Source organism: Macaca fascicularis, chromosome 13, assembly GCF_037993035.2.
Source record: "Macaca fascicularis isolate 582-1 chromosome 13, T2T-MFA8v1.1".
NCBI lineage: Eukaryota > Metazoa > Chordata > Mammalia > Primates > Cercopithecidae > Macaca > Macaca fascicularis.
In genome coordinates, this window is record NC_088387.1 from 76578803 (window position 1) to 76600143 (window position 21341).

Here is a 21341-nt window from a genome sequence, read left to right on the forward strand (position 1 = left end):
TAGTCTAAAACCATTCAGTTGATTAAGTTTGTTACCTTACATGGGTGCAGTTCGTGGCATTCTAAAATAATTACAATAGTGATATCGTGCATTGATCTTGATGTTCACAGTAGTAAGTAGATCTTATGTGTGATTAGAGAAGTGGTAGGTAATAGTAGTACTCATTTTTGTTGTTACTGTATTTTTAATTCTTGAGGTTGTATGTGTTCATTGGACAATTCAAGACAGCACTAAACGTTGGCAGAGTGAATTTATGGTGATAACAAAATGGTACGTGGGGCTTAAGTTGTTTCCAGAAGGTTTGGGTCAAATTGTTTTCCTCTTTGTCAAAAGCTGTTAATTGTGAAATAGAGTATTTCCTTCTGTATAATTTTTATGGTATTTGAATGATAGGTACTATACTACACTTTTTCTAAAGAAATATATCATGTCATGGATTTTGTGACTACTAGATATGGAAGACACCTTAGAATTCGTGTAACCCTACCCTCCTCATTTGATAGAAAAAGAGTCTGTGTCCTGGAGTACTTAAGACATTTACCCAAGATCACATGGTAGCAAAGCTTGGATTAACCTGTCATATATTGAGATTCAACTGGGAATATTTCCATTTTATAGCAAGTTGGACTAAGGCATTCAGACTTTTAACTGGACTTACTCATTTCAGAAAGATAGTTGGTAAAGGGACTGATCTAGCTACAGGTAGATAGAAATGACTGTTATCTAAAGAGTACAACTGGCTACATGCAGTGGCTCATGCCTGTAATCCCAGCACTTTGGGAGGCCAAGGCAGGTGGATCACTGGAGGTCAAGAGTTTGAGACCAGCCTGGCCAACATAACAAAACTCCATCTCTACTAAAAATACAAACATTAGCCAGGTATGGTGGCGTTTACCTGTAGTCCCAGTTACGTGGAAGGCTGAGGCAGGAGAATCACTTGAACCCAGGACGCAGAGGTTGCAGTGAGCCAAGATTGCGCCACAGGACTCTAGCCTGGTGACAGAGCGAGACTCCATCTCGAAAAAGAAAAAGTACAACTATAACAGTTTTGTGATACAGGCATTATAATGAAGAGGAATTATATTCATTCAAGATAAAGTTATGGAGCATCTTGGCAAGGTAGTGGAATAAAGAGAAGCTTCCAAATTTATGAAACCTGGGCAGGCTAATAAGCTACTGACTTCAAAGAGATCTTTAAATAAATAGTGGAGACTTAACCTCCAGATTGGGATTCAGAGATAACATTTAATGTGAAAGACTTCGGAATTCATTTTAACGGCAGTGAGAAGTAATAGAAGAGTTTTAAGCAATGGGAGGTGACATAATCTGATTTATATTTTTAAGCATTGGCTCTGGCTGATCTGGGAAGAGTGACTTAGGAAGAAGAGAAGCAATAGGAACAACTAGGAGGTTCTTGTACTGGCCCAGGTGACAAATAATAGTGCTTGGACAAAGTTAATGGCAGTGAAGATGGAAAGAGGTCAAGTCTATTTTGTCAGGTCTATGTGGTAATAAGTGAGGGAAAAGGAATTATGAAGAATTTGCTCCAAGGGTTCTGATATGTAGATGATGCTTGAGTAGAGCAGGTTTGGTGGATTAAAATCAGTAATTCAGTTTTAGACATGTTAAGCTTGAGATGCCTACAAGAAATTCAAGGAAAGATGTCAAATAGGAGTTGGATATACGAGTCTGAGATTTAAAAAAATAGCCGTATTAGCATTGGACTACTCACTGTTCAGCAAATAATAAAACTAAGAACGTGATCAAGATGGTAGGCTGAATTAATGCTTTTCTTTAATTACACTACCATCATCAGCTGCATATTCACAACTCTTAATTCCATGCGTTGACAGAAAAGGTGTACATGTGTACCTATATAAATATATATTTATTCGAATAAATTGATAACGGCATGGGAAAACAAGAAAGGGTCCCTCCCATTAGTGGATGGAAATCTCAGGAATTCCTTACAGATACTAAGCATGAAGAATCACACCCACGGAGAAATAAAACCTGGTGGAGTCACAGTTCAAAACATATACAGATCATTGTGTATCAATGTGTTCTTGAGGTAGGTGCAGTTCCAGGTAGAGCCAAACTAGTCAGATTCAAATAGTGGGGAGAAGGTCTGAAGTATTAGATAAGGAGATACATATAGAGAAGCTAGGCCTGTAGTAACCTCCTCCGCCAATATACTCTGAATCCAAGTTAAAGCAATGACCTTAACATAGGCCAGAGAGGCTGGGAGATACCTCAAGAGACCTTCGATTGTCAGGAAGCTCAAGGAGCCTCATCCTGAGAAGACAAATTCCTGCCATGTACATGACACCTGGCATGATGTCCCACATTTCCCACATTATCACTGGAGGTGAGGAATAGTAAACAGAAACAGCATACATAGACAGACAGACAGGGACTCTGAAACGATCTCACTACCAAGAATGATTAAACATTTGAGGAAAACCTATGGTAGACAAATGAGGCACCAAACTTAATAAACAAAAGGCAATACCCAGTGAGACAATGAATAGGTAAGAGAGACTTTGAAATAAGTGAAAGTAAGATTCACAGAGAGAAAAGAGAGATTATTGCATTTATAAAGAACATATGTATTAAAATGAATGCAAACCTATCAAATATCTTAGAATTTAAGAATGTAATTATCAGGATTAAAATGCATAATTGGACTAAATAGAGTGGACACAGTTAAAAGCAAATTAATGAATTGGAAGATTGAGTTCCTTCAGAATACAGTTTTGAACTGAAAACGGTGGAAAGCATGAACAAAAGTCACATGATATAGAAGACATTCTAAACCTTCAGTGTTCATCTGATGTAAAATTGAAATAGTATGGAGTTATAATCACAGAAGTAATAGAAGGAAATTTTCCCAAACTGAAGACAGACAAGTCTTCTGAAAACACCTTATGAGGGCAGAAGTAAAGACTAACAAAAGGCCTACACTAAATGCTTGCTTATGAAATTTCAGAATACGTGATAAAGAGGAACTGACAAAGTGTTCAGAGAGCAAACATAGTTTATCTGCAAAGGAAAGAATGAGATTGACATCAGGCCTATTATTGATAAAAAATAAATGATAGAAGATAGAATGCAGTAATTGTGAAGTTGTGGGAAAAAAACATTTTGAACTTATAATTCTAAATGAGGCAAACCATCAATTCAGTGTGAGTGGAAAATAAAAACAATTTTGAACCTTCTCTGATTGTTTCACACCTTCTTTGAAAGAATTTATAGAAGTACTCCCTTCCCAAAAGCAGGGGAGTGTCCAAAGAAGGGAAAGACATGACATGGGAAACATGTACACACAGTAAAATGTATAGTTGAGCCTGATAGTTTTTAAAATCTATAATGTTAATCTTTAAATATTTAAGTCTGGATCAGATCAGTTCAACATGAGAGAGTGGAAGAAAAAGAAATGATAAGTATTAAGATTCTTTTTCAGGAAAAAGATTCAGATATAAATTAACTCTAGAATTTGATTAAAAATGTAACCTGAAACATATGAAGAACAACCACAAATAAGATAGTTAATATAAATCATGAGAGTAAAATGTAAAAAGTTTATAATTTCATCCAAAGGTAGAGAAGAGAAAATAAGAAAGTATAGGAAATAAACAATAAAATATAAGGAGATAGGAATAAGTAATAGGTATTTAAAAGTGAATGGGCTAACTTCTCCTATTAATAGAATTTCAGACTTTACAAAATAAAGCACAGCTTTAAGTTATATATGTGCAAGAGACACTCCTAAAGAAAAAAACAGCCTTGATATTAAAGGTTTGGATTAAAATGTTCCACTTAAATGAAAAAGACAGCCATAGCAGTATTGACATTGGACAAAATAGAACTTAAGGCAAAATCATTAAATAGGAAAAAGAAAGATATTTCATATTAATAATAGTCTTCCAAGAAAATATAAGTGCCCTGAACAATCTGTTACCTAACAGCATAGCTTCAAGAAATATGCATATTACTAACTTTTCTAAAAATTAGATGAGACAAATTCACTGTTTTTGCAGGAGTCTTAGTAGACCATACCATATTAATATATACATTTTAAAAACAGCTTGAAGCTAGGCATGGTGACACACACCTGGCCTCAGCTACTTAAGATGCTGAGGCAGGCGATCATTTGAGCCCAGGAGTTTAAGGCGATAGTGAGCAATGATCATGCCTGTGCATAACCACTGCACTCCAGCCTGGATGACATAGTGAGACACTCATCTCTTAAAAAGACAAAGAAACCCAGCTTTATTGATATGTGCATAATTGCACGTATACAATTCATTCATTTAAAATGTACAAGTCAATGATTTTTTTAGTATAGTCATAGAGTTGTGAAAATAGAACATTTTCATCACCCCAAAAAGAAACTCATTCATTAGCAGCCATTCTCCATTGTCCTTTCTTTGCCAGCCCTAGACAACACTAATCTATTTTCCTCTAGATACTTCATATACATGAAATCATACAATATGTGGGTTTTTATGATTGACTTCTTTCATCATAATGTTTTCAGAGGTGGTCTGCATTGCAGTATGTATCAGTACTTCATTCTTTTTTTATGGCTAAGTAGTATTCCATTGTGTATATATGTGTGTGTGAGATATTTTGTTCATTCATCAGTTGTTAGACTTTTTGATTGTTTTTACCTTTCAACTATTATAAATAATGCTGCTGTGAACATTTTCGTTCAAGTTTCTATGTATGTTTTTATTTCTCTTGGATGTATACCTCAGAGTGGATTTGCTGGGTCATTTATTAACACATAATTTTAAAGCCATGTCATGAATTAGGAAAATTATTTGCCACAAATGTATATGTGATAACTACATATTTTATTATTAAGGTTTTGTTTTATTTTTTATTTATATACATTTGTAGTTGGTTTATATAAAATATTTACATAAAATATGTAAAGAGCCACTGCATACCATTTACTGTGGAAGATATACAAATTTCTCTCTATCAAAGAAACCCAAATTTTAAAAGCTGTTATTATTTCAACCTAACAATTAAGTAAGGTTGCAATAAGATGAAAAAATCTGTGCAAGTCAGAAGGATACAGTGAGGTGAACATTTATATACACTGCTGGTAGAAGTCTAAATTACTGTTTCTAGCAAATAGTTAATATCTATTAAAATGCACTTGTAAAAATTCATTTCTTTTAGTTCTCCCTTTAGCTAGTTCTAAGACAATAAGAACTGCTGATAAGATTCATACATAAGTTTGCTGTAATAGCAAAATATTAGAAGCAACTATAATAGCAAAATAGTTTTTAAAATTATGGTATGAGTTGAAATATACAACTATTTAAAACAGGCTTTCAAGGAAGATTTAATAACGTGAGAAATTGCTCTTGACATAAAATTTTTACATTTCAACAAAGTGGTTGATGCAGAATAAAAACAATTTGCCGGGTGCGGCGGCTCACGTCTGTAATCCCAGCACTTTGGGAGGCTGAGGCAGGTGGATCACGAGGTCAGGAGATCGAGACCATCCTGGCTAACAAGGTGAAACCCCATCTCTACTAAAAAATACAAAAAAAAATTTAGCCGGGCGTGATGGCGGGGCTTGTAGTCCCAGCTACTGTGGAGGCTGAGGCAGGAGAATGGCGTGAACCCAGGAGGCAGAGCTTGCAGTGAGCAGAGATCGCGCCACTGCACTCCAGCCTGGGTGACAGAGCGAGACTCTGTCTCAAAAAGAAAAATAAATAAATAAAAAAAGAAAACCAATTTGTGTTTTAAAAATGTAGGCATGCGTTTACATTGAAGAAAAAAACTCAGCAGGTGACTGATACTTATTCTTCGGTTGATGTGATTTTTTTTTTCACTTTTTGTTTTTCAGACTTCCTATAGTGAATATGTATTAGGAAAAATTTGTTGTGAAATGTGTAGCCATTACCATAGATTTCCCTTACAACCAGAGTGGGACTGAATTTATTTTTAATCTGGACTTCTAAGTACTTTCAGTGTAAACTTAATACTTATTTTCATTTTGATTTAAGATATGAGTAGATGGACAAACACTGCTGATTTAAAAAATGAAAGCTGTTCAAAGAGAGAATGTTAAATAGATGAAATAATAGAAGCTATAATATTATTTCAATAGAAACTAAAATACTTTTGGTTTAATAACAGCTAAAATGCTAAAGGCAGCGTTCCAATCCTTGTCTTAGAAAATGGGGAGAGGTGATTTTAAAAACACATGCCTGTCATTATTTCTGGAGAGGCAGCCAGTGTGGTCAAATGACAACATATCCCTAACTGACCCCTAAAGACTTTGCTGGAAAGTGGCTTGGTGTTACTCCCAAGAAAACACTCCAGAGTGAGAGCAGGATGATGCAGGGTTGGCTCTGTTGAGTTCTCTGGGACGTGGGGAATGGTGGTTTAGCTTGGCCTTGTCATATCCTGAAAGCACAACTTAAATACACTGGATTTACTTGATATTTTTTTCTTCTTTGGACTGTGTTTTAGATATTTTCATGCTCATTAACACCTCCATTTGGTAATGAACACACACAGTAAAGTAGGAAAGCCTCAGAACAGTGCTCTTTCCTCCTTTTGTGCCTCTCTGTTAGATCATTTGATGATGATAGAGAATGAAATGGTTGGCCAAAATAAGTTTTTGGAACTCTTATTGGATTCTATATCCAGCCATCTTTATTCTTCATTATTGTGGATAATGAATAGTTACTGTAAAAGGAAAATCATCTTCCCAGCGGAAATTTTTCACGGTAAAACCTCAAAGGTGGGAATTTGCATTTTCTTTCATTCCTGCTCTGTGGGATCAATTCTATGTAAAAACAAATCAAAAAAATAAAAAACAACTTATACTGGTTTATAGTCAACATGTAGAGATTATTAAATGGAGTTTTAGTTTAGGTCTGAATAAAGTAAGGTTTCTCGTCTGTTCTACAGTGTTTGCTCAAATCTTTTAAAACATGTTAATTCCTTAATTATCATTGTATAGTGGGATACAGAAAAGAGTCTGTCCCATGCCCAGTCACCTAGGTGACTTTTGTCTGGATTTTTGCCCCATACACAAAAGCAGTATTTTGAAATAGAGAAAACACAAAGGTGAAACAGAGGAAATTGTTCTAAAACTGAGGCATTATTTACACAGCTGAATTCTCTGCCAAAATGGTTTTGCAATCTTGTCCCTTGACTCTAAGGCCCAGGATATGGGCTGTACTGAATCTTTGCTTTACAGGGTATTATGAGTGAAATTCAGAGTTAGCCTTGCAATTCCAATGCATTTACTTGTGACAAAGCAGAGACCTAACTGAAGGAAAACAAGTAATTGACCTTGACTAGGTGTATGAACCCATCTCATGTGTTAGAATTTGCTATTTATTCCTTAAATTTCAAGTTTTAAAATTTCTTTTCTGGGTATTTTTCGCTTCAGGATGAATTATGCTTCCTATGTTGAAATATTAGCTTTAGTTTTCTCAAGTTCCTAGAAATCACCAACAATGTAATAAGCCATATATATACACACATAACCTAGTGTAACACCATTACTTATCTTTAAAAGAAATGTGAAATGATAGCGTGATTTGAAGAACCTTTTAGCAATAATGCCTTAAATTATTAAAATGACATATCTAATTTCCTTTATCTTTTGTTTGCTTACTCTGTGTATGTCATTGACCTTGGCGGTGAAACTAGATCCATTTCAGTTTCAAGTTCACCTTCTAGTTTTCTAGTTTCATACGTTAGCACAAAAATCACTGTTACAATTTCTAAAACTTTAAGGTACTTTCAGTGTTTAAAACTAATAATTATATGATCATTTAAAAAATTATATGACATTAAAAATACTATCATAAAGGAAAAGATGAGTAAATTCTACTGCGTTAGAATATAAAACATCTCTCAGTCAGAAAACAATATATTGACCATCCATAGACAGGGAGAAGGTATTATATTTACAACACATAAACTGTAAATGATACGGAATATATAAAGATTTCTTGGAAATCAAGACATGAAAAGACAGTTCCAGAGAAAAACAGGCAAAGGCTATGAATAGGCAATTCACAGAAGAGGAGATACAAAAGAATAATAAAGATAGGAAAAAAATTCTCTCTCTCATCATGAATGGAGGAAATGCATGCTAAAGCCATAAACCCTTCAGGCCGTTGTTAATAATTAGTCTGATAATTCAGATGTTAGCAAGCATGTGGAATACTTGGAATCTTTTACATTATTTGTAGCCGTATAAATTGGTACCACCACTTTGGAAGTTAACAGTGGAAGTTAACAAAGTTGGAGATGAGAATTCTCTTCAACTCGACAATTCTGTTGCAAAATGTATATAGCCTAGAAAAATTCTCTAAAATGAACATAAGAAGACATGCACAATAAATTCATTGAGACCGGGCATGGTTGCTCACACTTGTAATCCCAACACTTTGGGAGCCCAGGAGTTTGAGACCAGCCTGAGTGACATAGTGAGACCTCATCTCTACAAAAAATAAAACAATTAGCTGAGCACGGTGGTGCACACCTGTAGTCCCAACTACTGGGGTGGCTGAGGTGGAAGGATCACTTGGGCCTGGAAGATCAAGGCTGCGGTGAGCTGTGATTACGCCACTGCACTCCAGCTGGGGCAACAGAGTGAGACCCTGTGTCAAAAAAAAAAAATTAATTGAAGCAATATTTATAGTAGTGAAAATTTGGAAATACTGTGCTCATCATCTGGAAACTGGAAAGATATACTAGTAAAGTCAAGACTGTGAAAGAGCAGACAGATAGACAGACAGACAGACAGACAGATAGATAGATAGATAGAGCAGTGAAAATGACCCAGTTAGAGCTGCTAGATTAATACAGAGAAACCTCATAAGATGTAATGTTAAGAGAGAACGTAAGTTGCAGAATATGTACAGTATTATGGGACTGATAAAAAATTTAAAAATATAGTGTTTATGAATACCTATATATAGTAAGATTATAAAAATAAGCACAGAATATAAGATGATAGTTTGGATGGGGCATTGAATGAGAGAAAAATGGGAACTAGGAGAGGTACGCCAGGAGTTTCAATCATATTTATAATATCTTATTTCTTAAACTGGTTGGCGTCTCTTATACTCTGTAACTTTTGTTAAATATTTCATAAGTTTTTAAAAAGATGCAGGAAAGCTTGATCAGATGCTAAAGATGCTTTAACTTGGGAACTTTGGCTTTCAGTTGGTTTTAGTGTCTTCCCTATACATTGATGTATGTGTGTGTACGTGTGTATGTTACAATGAGAATTTACTTATAATCAGAAAAAAGCTATTTTCATTGTTAGTGAAAATTTAAATATACATTTAATATTATAGGTCACCTTTCCCTTCATAATATTCTTAGAAATCTTTGTCAGGCCCCTAATGTTGCACGAAGTCAAATGCTTTGTAAGGCACAGTTTTGACACTATCTTAAAACATATCTTATCTCATAAATAGTAGGTTTTTCTTCTGTGAATTTTAAGAATTAAATAGTTATTTTTCCCCCGTAGTCATTTTAGACAGACGTGGCCTACGACAAACCTGTAGACTGCCAAATTTCTAGTGCTCATATACGGGGCAGAGTTGGGTAGAGCAGATGTTTAAGGAATTATGGTATATGTTACAACAATGGTACTGTCATTTAACTAGCATTTATCATATACTATTTTCTTTTCGCCACTACCTGCTTCCCTCACTCTTAAATTATTTAAATGAGAAACCTTAAGATTATGCAGGGGACTTTTTAAAAATACCTAGGCTACATCCCCAGAGATTATAGTTTAATTGGTCTGGGGGTGGGCCCCACATGTCAACAAGCTTCTTAAAATTCACTTGTGATTCATATGTACAACCAGGGCAGAGAATCACTAGTTCTCAAAATACAGTCACTAGACTAGCACCATCAATATCATCTCCAATTTGCTAGAAATGCACATTCTTTCACTTCCCTCCCAGACCTGTAGGATCAGAAATTCTGGGGGATTGGACCCTGTAATCTGTGTTTTATTGGCGTAGGTTTGAGAACCAGTGGTCTCTAATGCTCCTCAAACTTGACTGTGCTTATAAAATCCCTTTGTTAAAGATGCAAATTCTGATTCAGTTAACCTGGAGTGAGCAATGAGCGTCTGTGTTTCTTAGTAAGCACTCAGGTGATAACTGTGCTGCTGGTCTGTTGTGATTAACAGGAGACCCTGCTGAAGGTCTCCTGGGCCCTCAGGCCTGTTGAATCAGAATCTGATTTTAACAAGATTTCTAGGTGTTTTGAATGCACATTGCAGTGTATGTAATATAGGAGGAAAATTAGGACATGCCAGTATCTAAGGGTGAGAGTTTGAAGAAGCAAAAATCCGTATTATAAAACACTGCCAAGATGAAATAGGAACAGAACTGAAAAATGTGTCTTTTGTGTTTAATTTTAAATGTTTCCTTTAAAGAAATTTTCCTTTTAAGTGAACTTACCCATTTAAAATGTTGATGATGACCATAAAAATAATTTCACTGGAGCGGTGGAGGCGGAAGTCAGAAAGAAGTAAATCCGGGACTGAACGAAGGGTAAGCATTTGAGAGACAAGTGTATGCAAATGTTTAGGGAAGAGAGTTATTTAAGGAGGTCAGGATTTGAAGGTGTTGAATGTCACTGGGAGGAGGTAGAAGTAGAGAATGAGAAGGTGAATATGCTGAAGAGGGAGGCAGCTGGTTGCCTGAGGAGATGGCATCCACAGGATGCCTCCAGGAATAGCCTAAGGAAGAAAATGGAGAGGAACTCCAGAGAGACTCCTGTGGGGTAGTAGGTGCCTGGGAAGAGATGGAAGATAGCAGGACTGTGAGGAGTTGTTCCCCTACATTTCTTATCTTCTCTGTGAAGCAGGAACCTGCTCCCGGCTAACTGCCCCCTCAACACACACAAAAGAACAGCTAGTGTTAAGTGTCTGAAATCACAGTATTTATTTGCTTACTGTGTTTCTCTTCTAATGCAATAAAAGCCCTTATATGAGGGCAGGGTGTTTCCTCCTCTTGTATTTACAGCTCCCAGGACCTGGCACATGGTAGATACTCAGTAAGTATTTCTGAATGAATACATGGTAGATTATTGGTATAGTTGACCATTTATTGTATTTGTTAAACCTTATTATAAACACACTATAAAATTTTGTAGCCTCTCCAAATTATTGTTGAAGTGGGATCAGAACTGAAAATGTGTCTGTTGTGTTTAATTTTAAAACAATTCTTGTTCATTTAAAATAAAAAAAAGTAACCTGGTCACAAATGTTCTTAGATCCAGGTGTTTTGAATGCACTGTAATGTAATGCACTGTAACGTGCATTCAGAACACCTGGAAATCTTGTAAAAATCAAGGTTACATTAAAAAGTGTAGCCTTTCACTTAAATTTTTAAACCTGAACTGTTAACTAGTATTTTTAAAATGAAACTCCTTTGAAGAAAATATGTTGAAAATCATTGTTTTTCTTTCTAGTTTTCTTCCAGTCTTATACTTTGATCCTTAAAAGTGTTAAGTCCTTTATGTTCAAGGTAAGAATTTGTTCAGTATTTTGTCCAGACAGGGACCATGGTGTGTTCTTGCAGTCTAGATCATTTCCCAGCAGAATTTTGATAGTCACATTCGTGTGTGTGTGTGTGTGTGTGTGTGTGTGTATGTGTATATATATATATATACACATACTATATACTTGTGTATATAGTCAGCCCTTCATATCTGGGGCTTCCAAATTCAACTAATTACGGATTGAAAATATTGAGGGGAAAAAAAGGATAGTTGCATCTGTACTGAACATGTACAGACTTTTTTTCCTTGTCATTGTTGCCTAAACCATACAGTATAACAACTATTTAAATAGCCTTTACACTGTATTAGGTATTGTAAGTAATCTAGAGATGATTTAAAGTATACAGGAGGTTGTGCAGCATAGGTTAAATGCAAATACTACACCATTTTGTATCAGGGCCTTGAGTACCTATGGATTTGGATATCTGCAGGGAGTCCTAGAAAAAATCCCCCATGGATACCAAGGGATGATTGTGCGCACAATTTCAACCATGACAGTTTCTTTTTAACAGAGTATTGGTACTCGATTGAGAATAGTTATGACAAATGTGTAAAGATGTTGGTAAAACCACTTTATTATTTCATAAATAGCCTTTTTTTCTTATTTTATTAGGTTGTATTTGGCATACAACTTACTTTTTATACTTTTGTATACATTTTTAGAGCTTCAGTGTTCAGACTTCAGTTTCCTGAAAATATTCTGTCTCATTTACACATTCTGTGATCTGGAACACTGATCCAGTCTCCAATTTTGTGTCTCAGCGTTTTTCTCTGTGTGAATTTCAAGCCTTTGGATTTAGTTTATAGTGAATGGCTGGCCTTGTGAAGGCCTTGTTAACATATTCAGAATGTAATCTGTCTCAAAGCTGAGGTAGTGACCAGAATAACCAATGCCACATTCTTTCCCTTCTTTGTGATAGAATGCTTTGTGTAATTCAGTGTATGGAGGTGACACTTACAGCTCTTTACTACTTGACCCTTTATAAGGACTGTTATTTCTTTATTGTATTTGCCATTTAACCAATGATCTGAGGACATGAAATGTCTTTTCAAAAGGTGCCTTAGAACATCGTTTTTCTGTGAATTGGTAAGCAAAAGGTTCTTGAAACCTAATGGGATAGGAGAGAGCTATCTTGCACACCTCATCTCCTTTCTGTTCTCTTTTGACTTGGATCTTTCTGTGGGAGTTCTGTATGTGAGCACCTGCTTGAAAGGTGTTTGATAATTTAGGGCCAGAGAGCATTAGAACAGCCATGTAGTTGAAGTGAGAATGCCTAAGGAAAGTGGAGAAGGAGTGCTATGGATGAAGGAACTAGAGTTCTTTAATTTAGCATACATCTCTTCATTTCTTTACCCCCTCCACAATGCATGTTCTGTTTTTGGTGGAAGTAATCCTTACCAGGACACATCAGAGGAATGTTCTTTGATTATGGCTAAATCAGTAATTAGGACTTCTAATGTAAAGTATAATATCTTTATCCAAGAAAAATCTGTGTTACCATGGGATTCATCAGAATAGAATTTTTCCTTTAAAGTGAACTTATTCATCAAAATGTAAGTTATGGACATTCTTAGTAATTTTATCTTTGATACAGAGCTCTAAGGAAGTTTTTAGTATACTGGTTATGTGTGGATGCATATAATGGTGTGTGTGGATGCACAGTTTGTAGACTAAAAATAGTGCAATAAGATTACTCCAAAAATGTTTAATCCTTCATAAAGGTATTACTGCTTTGCTGAATTTTGGGATATAATGTATGGATATAATGTTTGGCACACTAAGAATCTTGGATGTAATGTTTAACTTTACTCAGGGAAAATACCATGTAATATAATAATGTTCACATTAGAAAAAATGTTGAGAACCCAAATATAAGATTGTGCTAGGTGATTATAGCAATTGAGAAGAGAAATAAAATGTATAAGTACTAGGGAGGCTACTTCTGAGAATTTCAAAACTGTGTCCTGAATATCTGATACGTGTTATTTTTCAGGTATGTTGATTAACTCATTCCTTTATATGTGTGTGTTGGAGTGTGTGTTGATCATGATCTTTAAGAATAGCACAGTAGCTAATGTAATTGCCTGTAAGATTATCTTACATTTTGAATTTAAGGGGAAGACATCATCATTATTATAGGGACAGTAGGCATTAAATGCATAATCCTGTAGGAGGGCCTAAGGTATAAGAGTTGAGGTGGGAAATAAACCCTGCCTGCAAATTGATTATAATGTGGTACAGAGACAGGAATGGTGGCCTTATTGAATTATGGTATGGATTCACTCATGGCACAGTTCTCCACCCAATCTATCTTATGCTATAGACAGTTGTGTTACAGTGTCTTTCTTTCTGGCGATCATGGAAAGGAATTCTAATGGTAAAAGTCTGTAGTGAGGGAAAATTATATTGACAAGAGATATTTCCCCCCCCCGGGTTATTCTCAATAATTACATATCATTACCAGGTAAGAAAAGTTACTTATCCTAGATTTGTGTAGAATGAAAATTGTTTATCAGTCCACAGAAATACATGTGTTGTCATTTTGAACAACTAACCTTAAAAAATCTATTTTTGAGTGGGACAGTGGGCAAGTTGGCTGCCTTCTTAGTGTACTTTTTTTTTTTTTTTTTTTGAGACAGAGTCTCGCTCTGTTGCCCAGGCTGGAGTGCAGTGGTGCGATCTCGGCTCACTGCAAGCTCCACCTCCCGGGTTCATGCCATTCTCCTGCCTCAGTCTCCCAAGTAGCTGGGACTACAGGCACCTGCCACCACGCCCAGCTAATTTTTTTTTTTTTGGTATTTTTTTTAGTACAGACGGGATTTCACCATGTTCGCCAGGATGGTGTCGATCTCCTCTTAGTGTACTTTTAACTCTGCTGATATATTGTCTTTAATAATCTAGATCATGGCACCCAAACTGTTTATTGTACTGTATTATTAAAAAGTGTATATTCTTTTCAAATGCATAATTGAAAGGGAGAATTTTCTGACATATACAAGGCTTTTGTTTCATTATTTATTTGGAATACCTGGGGCCAGAGGGTATGAATGCAGTTAGGTTTTGTTGGAAGGGGACTTGCAAAGACTGTTTGAGGCATGATGTGCAAGTGAGTGTTTTTAAATCTCAGAGGTGTGATTATGTCATAACAGCCATAACCTCTGGGCTTGCTTTATTACTTTTATTAAAACAAATCTGTATGAGGGCGCTATGTATATTTTGGTGATGAAGGAAATGAGGTGGTTAATTTATTATGTGAACAGCACTTTCAACTAACCACAGCGTGATTCACTGGGAGTGCAGTGAAAAAGCCTAACTCTGTAGAAATGACTGCATTTTGATTTGTGGACCTTAACTTTCAACACCACAACATGAAGTTTATCTACAAAATGATTCCCTTTTTTTCTATAGTGTTTTTGTACAATTTTAAATCTCTGTTTCTGCATTGGTTTGTGGTGGGCATTTAGAAAAATGTTTGTTTTCATTTTATTGTGGGAAAATAAGAACTTAGTAAATGAACTAAACAGCTCTCATCAGCAAACTAAAGAGAAAAAAGGGAGGAGGATTGACACATTAGGGCATTACGAAAGTGAGTAGCATCTTTATAGCTTCCAAGTATCTCCCACATCTACCTCAGAAGAGGACTCCACAGAATAAGTCAATATTCTAAGCTCTCAATGAATGACGATAGCTATCTGAAGTCAAATAAGAGTCCGGGAAAATGAGGCACCTATTCTTCCCTTTTGTAGGATGCATTTTTAAGCAGATAGTGGAAAAGAAAATTAATCTCTTGCAAGACAATCTCTGAGATTTAAAAGTTGGGGGAGGGAGGCGGTTAAATCTTTGAGGTTTAAAAGTAGGGGGGCGTCAGTTATGGGAGAAGGTGAGGATGTGTACCACACAGAAGCACACACACTGTAGAGTGAGATTGACAGAGGGACTTGTCTGTCTAACGAGTTTGCAGTGTATTGAAAGCACTTGTTGTATACTCATAAACAGCCATTGAAAGACCAAGAAAAAGTTGTTTTCGTTGGAGTGGAGCCATATCCAGCATCATCTGGTGATGTGAACCTGCGTAGAGAGAGAGTGAAAATAGGTCATCTTCCCAGAAATATTTCTGAAAGACCCCATCATTTTCCAGATGTGCCAAGTACCAACCATTAACAGACAGGAAGCCTTGGAAATCAGTAAGCCTTTTAACTGCCAGCAATTAAGGTATTTTATATCTGGAACATTACAAGTCTCCATGAAAGGAAGTATAACAATCAGTTTTGTATTTTATCTCTGCTTCCTTGGAGTGGCACACCACATTTCTCTTCAGATCCCTACATTTACTCTAAAAATTATGTCATTCCTTCATAACCCTTCCCCAGGAGAGTTGACAAAGTCCAGGAGAAACGTTATTTGTGTAGTTTAAAGACAGGCTATAGAGGAGAGAGGTCCACGCCCGTGGTTTCTGTAAATGGGGTAAACTGGGAGGGAGCACTGGCACGCCTGGTTAGGTTGTTATTCGGTCATCTTGACCAGTCATTCCTGGTGACTTTGTATCTACTTTGAAACTGCTTCCGTCATGGTGATTAGTAACGATCGTGGACAGCCCCAGATTGAGGTAGAAATTTCATTTTAAAGTTGGATTGTCGGCAAAACTTCGTTTTAATGGCATTGGTTGGGCCTCTCAAACTTTCAGGTATCTTCACTATGTCCTGGACATTTCAGGGGAGGTTATGTTTGGTATTACATAAGATAGCATTTAAATTTTTAAAAGAGGATTTATGTTCATAATGGTTTTGCTACTTTTTATAAGGTTGAGATTTAAGAAGTTATTCTTGGGAGTTGGTTTTGAAAAGTCTGTTACTCTTCCTTTCTCCCTTCTAAATGCCCACCACAAACCAATGCAGAACATAAGTTATTTTTAAAACATAGATAATAGAGAAGCCATAATTTCAAGTGTATCTCTGCTCTTCCCTGCCTTCCTCAGCGTTTCCTTCTGTGCCTGCTTGCTATGTGCCTGTTTCCTCAACTCCCTTCCAACCTCCTGTGAGCTGCCTTTTGAAGAGGTGGTTTGTTCCCTAGTTCCTCATTCAGAGCCCTCCTCATATGGTGTGAAATACAACCAGGCTTTTAAAAAAGTGAGCCAAACCTTGTTTACGATTTGAAGCCTACTCAGATATGTGTTGACAAATCTAAGCAACTTTTTTTAGTTTTTCAAAATACAAATTTACGGGCACGCTCCCAGAATTAACATTAACGGAACACTGACCCAGTGATGGCAGTAGAATGCAGAAGACGTTCTAACCCAGTCAGCTAGATGGTCAGGGCATGATTGTGAATAAAATGGAACATGGAAGTTGGCAGTGAGCCAGGACGTGTTTTCTTGTGGATAAATCCCGTGTTTATCATTAAGTTTGTAAAAGGAAATTTGGATTCTAGATTAGAATACTTGGTTAGTCACACCTTGCGCACATAACTATGCTCAATGACCTATGCCCATCCTTGCAGTTGAGTTATTCAGGGTGTGTTTAGTGAAAATTTCCCTGAGAGATAAAGATCCTACATAGACAGGAGCCTGCTTTAAACTAAAATTTCAGAAACATTTTCACTGGCACCATCCTTGTTCGGTGTGGTTTAGTGGAAAGACCACAGAGCCCTGGACACCAAAGTGAGCTATGGACCTTGGTTTAGCTACTCATGTGTCATGTCACCTTGGGAAAGTAATTTTACCTTCTTGGAAAATAAGATAAGGATACCCGTATGTTTTCTGAAGGAATGTTAAAGGGAAAAAAATTAGACATGGAAGTGCCTGAAGGTGCATATGTGGAAGTGATTTCACTTCATGAAATCAAACAAATTTCATTCACTTTAGTAGTTTTTTGTTTAAACCTTTGATGTTGAGGTCCTATTTATTCCTATTGTTTATTCATATGCTAACCTTATCAAATATTCACTGAATCATTTAATTTCAGGTTACAAGAGACCCTCAAGGTCATTTAGTTCACACCTGGCAGGTATAAGCATGTTCATTCCCTTCTGCTGAAAGGGAGGACAGAAGCAGCCAATGGGGAAAGCTTCCAAAACAAAGGATCAGAGAGAATGGCAGCATTGCTGTGGTCATAATCCAGGAATGAGGAAGTGAAGGCCCATTGCCTGCCTCTTATAAATAGTAATGACAGGACGTGTTGCAGAAGGAAAGATAGGCATTTGAAGTTGAATTGGAAAGTACACTTTAAACTTCTGTTAGTTATTACCTACAGAAATTTTTTGTAAGTCTATAGTGTTTTACTTGTTATTCTTGTGTGTCTGATTCTTCTGTTGTGGTTCGTATCTAAATTGACTCAGTATTTTGGAGGTGGGAGTGGAAGAGGGTAGAATGCTTAAAAACAAACACAGCAGCAACAACAGAAACAAACTCTTTAGTTTGTTGGAATGCACGAGCTAGTGATGGGTTGGCAATAAGAAACAGCTGTTTGTTTGTTGACAGCCTGCCTTTCCTCTCCCCTAATCAAGCTGTTTCTCATCATGTAATTACCAACTCTTTAGTATTTAAGACTTGTGGATTTACAGTTGGTCATATAATATTTGCCAAAACGTCATAGTTTACATAAAAATTAGTGATTCCCCTGTAGTCATTCTACTGAAATATAAATGTGAGTTGTAATAAAATACCTGAAGAGACTTCTGAAATTCATTTCAGATATAAGGGAATGTAGAGGGTGTTTTGTGTGTGTTCTAAAAAGGAAGTATTGGTGTAACTCTTCCCTCTCTTGTAGACTCCACTGCCAATCTGAAAAGCATTCTGTTTTCAAAAATGTAGTAAGGCAGCACTGATGTGGATAACAGGATAGATTTTGTTCTGATGAAGAAGGACATGGTTGCTTGTTTCTGTCTTTATCTTTTTTCTTAAAACACTGTTCTAATATTGAAGCCAAGCGTGAAAGGAAATAAAGTTGTTGGAGGGTCCAAGATGATGTTTCAGTCTTCTGGGTAGCTTTAGTAGCAGAAAAATAGCTGAATAGCTTTAGAGTACCTCCTACTCTAAAGAGACTTAATTTAGGCCAGTTTGTAAACAGACTGCTTTCAATCTGGCTTATGCTGAGTGAATCCCATTTTGAAATAAAGGTAATCCTGTGTTTTAGGAAAACAAGCCAGAAAGGTGAGGCTTCTGTGGTTTTATTTTGTTTTACCCTTCAGAATAAAACAAATGTTTTCTAATCATGCTCAGGTCACAGCTTCTCTCGGAATGGAAAGGTTTCTCCAATTAATCTTTTGACATTGCAGAGTAGTTCAGAAAAATCTCCTTAAAAACTACGGTGCCAAAATTTTTTATTTTCATAAACTCTAAAGTAACATCACAAGTTCTCCTTGTTTGATAGGTTTGAAATTATAATGGATTTTAGAATATATTTGCTTATTTTGTCTTTGATCTCAAAGACATTACATAAATTACATAAATTAATTTTTCTTTTAAAAGAGAATATGCGAATAGTAAGTGCTTTTTGAGATATGAGCTGTGTCTAGGAAAGGGAATAATTTAGTTTAAAATTTGTAAAATGTCCAATTTTGAAAAGCATATTTTATGAGTATAGTTTCTATTCTCATTTGCATTGTGTTCATACTGTTTTTCATCTGAAGTTTACATCTACTTTTTTTCCTAAAAGCATAAGTCATTGAAAATAGTTTAAATGCATGTGTCAAATTTCTTGCTCTCTTGAAGTCAAAAGCTCCCAAATGTTAGCTGAATTAGACTATCAATGATTTCACCAGGTGGCTAGTGACAGTTAATATTTAGGTTGTTACCAGAACATGATGTGTTTGTAGGTTTTTTGTTTTTTTTTTTTAACATAGACACCATGAGAATGACATTTTTTATATTACTTTTACTGCAGTTAGTATCAAGGCAAGATTTATTTCTTTATCTTAAAATATTAGCTATACCATGAAGTTGGGATTTGAAATTAAAAGATTACTTCTAGCTTAATTGGAGCAGGTAGGCAGTAATGGCACATAAAAGGTGAATATTTTCATATGCACAGCTGTGCATGTATTCTTAGGGCTCTGTTGGCCAAAATCTGTTGTCCTAGTAGTGCTCAGGTGCATAATCCAGTCAAATGAATCACAGATGATCCATTTTAAAAGCACTTTAGTGGTTGGGTGTCAAGGGAAGAGTATTTAGTTGTAATTTTAAGAACTTCATCCACAAATCATTTAATGGTATATTTAATTTTAGCTGCCCAAATCTGTGTGGACAAAAATTATTCAGTTATAAATAAAAGATCATAAATCCTTATTCCAGTGGCCTTCTTTGGGGTGACAGGGAAGAGTATTAGGTGATGTTACAGTTTTCTATTTTTTTCTGTGTTAGACTTTTCTATTTCATAATACTTTTTAAAAAATGATGCTATAAAAACCCATTATTATAGGGCCATTAAAAATACAGGTCTATTATCCAGTGATTAATATCCATGACCTTTATTTTTGAATCAGCTTCATAAATATATATATTTTCTATGTCAGCCATTGTCTAGAATTTCATTTTTGTTCTGCTTTCCATTACATACCATGAATTAGATGAAATTAATTTAATCGCTACTACAAACAGAAATTAAACGTGCCCTAATCCAGAGTTACGTTGTTTGCTTTTACAACTGTAAGTCATAAGTAATTAATTTTCCTTGGAAAATTAATTCACTTACCATTCCCAGTAGCATCATATGTTGACACAGGGTTATAGATAGTTTAATATTTTTCTTCAGCATGCTGGCCTAAACTTTAGAAGACCTTAAATGAAAACAAATTAAAATTTACTCAACTGTATATAATTTGGGGCTATTTAAAATAAGTGTTGTTGTTATTGATAGCATTCAGGTGATGACTCGAAAATTATATTCAAACTTTACAAAATGCCCATTATATATTAGAAAGTCTGAAACAATGTATTTTATATTTTCTATCCCTCAATTCTGAATAAACATTTGACATGACAACCATCTAACAGCAGCAGCATGGAAAGTTTTTTTAACATCACTTAACCGTCAAGAAAACAAAAGGGTTAACTTACTTGCTGGACGTTTGGCCACCTGGGATAGCAGGCCATCCTGTCTGATTCTTACAGAGCTTATTTTCAGTCTCTCACCTCGCTCAGTAGAAAAATTTCTGTCGAGGTCATCTTAAAACATAAAATATATTGATTGCCGTTTTCTAATTCTTTCTTTCTTTCCTGTTTAATACTTTTTTTCCCCTTACTTTCCAGAAAGGCCAGTGTGGAAAATGAAATAAGCAAAAGTCTTCCAGTTAAATAAGGTTTCCCCCACTGCTTTTTATATTCTGGGGACTCAGAAAATATGAGCAAACCAAATTTAGCTTTTCTTTTGCATTTGCCAGGAGGTTATTTAGTAAGGTGATTTTTTTTTTCTGGTTCATAGAACTCTATAAAACATATAGTGTTTATTACTTTATGTATATTTATTTAACTCACTAAGGTGAAACTCTAGTGATGGTGGCAATGTTACAGTTTTAACAAGTGGGGCTTATTTATAAATGTGCCTTTGTGGCAATAGCTTTCAAAAATGCACAGAGTTAGCAGTGACATGCTCTTTTGGAAAGAAAATTTGCTGTTTAATTCCAGAGTAAAAGTACTACTAGAATACAAAATCACCACTGGTTTTTTTTTTTTTGGTTACTATTTATTGTTAAAGTCAACTTAAAAAAAATCTGCACTTGCAGGATTTAACTAACTACATACATTGCAAAGTTGTGTCAGGGA

General features: G+C 35.6%; 1 protein-coding gene across 4 annotated transcripts in view; it reads left to right on the forward strand.

Moving 5' to 3' along the window:
* SRBD1 (S1 RNA binding domain 1) overlaps positions 1-21341 on the forward strand; it is a 221317-nt gene that overhangs the window by 133646 nt on the left and 66330 nt on the right. The gene's annotated exons all lie outside the window — the stretch shown is intronic.